Source organism: Glycine soja, unplaced genomic scaffold, assembly GCF_004193775.1.
Source record: "Glycine soja cultivar W05 unplaced genomic scaffold, ASM419377v2 tig00104103_1_pilon, whole genome shotgun sequence".
Classification (NCBI taxonomy): Eukaryota; Viridiplantae; Streptophyta; class Magnoliopsida; order Fabales; family Fabaceae; genus Glycine; species Glycine soja.
The window spans coordinates 74,278-75,786 of NW_021144390.1; the positions used below are offsets into that span (position 1 = coordinate 74,278).

Here is a 1,509-nt window from a genome sequence, read left to right on the forward strand (position 1 = left end):
TTGGTCAGATTTGAAAGTTCCAAAAAACTAGCAAATTTTGTGTTTGTCAAAACTTCAAACGGCCATAACTTTTGCTCCGGTTATCAGAATCGCAATTATTATATATGCATTTGGGGTAGAAAAAACTTTCCTACGCCGTGGTAGCCGGCCATAGGCCGGCTGAGGCCTCCATCGTCCAAAAAAAGCGATTCTGTCAAAAGTTTTTTATTTTTCAAGTTTTATTCACTTATTTTTCTTAACCTACCAATTTTAGCTTTCATAGTTAGACTTTGAATTTTTGTCTGAAATTTTTTGTGCTATCTTCTCATCATTTTATAAGGTTGCTCACAAAATTTCAAGTCATTTGGATATCATTTGAGGGTAGCTGTAGTTCAAACCTACACCTTTATTTACATGACAAGGCAACTAGTTGTGTGCATGCTGAATGTAGTGTATGACTAGAGGCAATCCATCTGACTTACAACCCTTTGATCCTGAGATAGATAGGACATTTCATAGATTAGTTAGGCATCATTTTATACCTTTTGATCATTCTGAGCATTCCATAACTGGTGAATCTGTGCATTCTGTTATTGGTGATTTTGAACATCCTGATCTTGAGCATTATAATTTTGAGCATTCTGATTCTGAGCATTCTGATTTTGCACATTCTGAGAACATGGCACAACCTCCACCTCGTGAGAGGACTCTAAGGGAAATGGTTGCACCTGATTTCACCTATGAAATCTTGTGCATCCAATACCCTGATGAGGATGTCCCATATGTTCTTAAGACTGGACTGATTCATTTGCTTCCAAAGTTTCATGGCCTTGCAGGTGAAGACCCGCACAAACATTTGAAAGAATTTCACATTGTCTGCTCCACCATGAAACCCCCAGATGTCCAAGAGGATCACATATTTCTGAAGGCTTTTCCTCATTCATTAGAGGGAGTGGCAAAGGACTGGCTGTATTACCTTGCTCCAAGGTCCATCACGAGCTGGGATGACCTTAAGAGAGTATTCTTAGAAAAAATTTTCCCTGCTTCCAGGACCACAGCCATCAGGAAGGATATCTCAGGTATTAGACAACTCAGTGGAGAGAGCCTATATGAGTACTGGGAGAGATTTAAGAAACTATGTGCCAGTTGCCCCCACCATCAGATTTCAGAATAGCTTCTTCTCCAATATTTTTATGAAGGACTCAGTAATATGGAGAGAAGTATGATAGATGCTGCCAGTGGTGGAGCCCTTGGAGACATGACTCCTGCTGAAGCCAGAAATTTAATTGAGAAGATGGCCTCCAACTCCCAGCAGTTTAGCGCCAGAAATGATGCCATAGTCATTAGAGGAGTGCATGAGGTAGCTACAAACCCATCTGCATCATCTGAAACTAAGAAGCTTGAAGGCAAACTGGATGCGTTGGTCAACTTGGTAACCCAGCTGGCCTTGAATCAGAAATCTGTACCTGTCGCAAGGGTTTGTGGTTTGTGCTCCTCTGCTGACCACCATACAGACCTTTGCCCTTCCAT

The 1,509-nt window shown here is 41.2% G+C and overlaps 1 non-coding gene across 1 annotated transcript; it reads right to left on the reverse strand.

Annotated features, from left to right (window-relative positions):
• Positions 1-1,036: 1,036 nt before the first annotated feature.
• Positions 1,037-1,143, reverse strand: LOC114404466. The gene has a single exon (XR_003664991.1). It is a non-coding gene; the product is annotated as a small nucleolar RNA R71 (small nucleolar RNA).
• Positions 1,144-1,509: the final 366 nt, after the last annotated feature.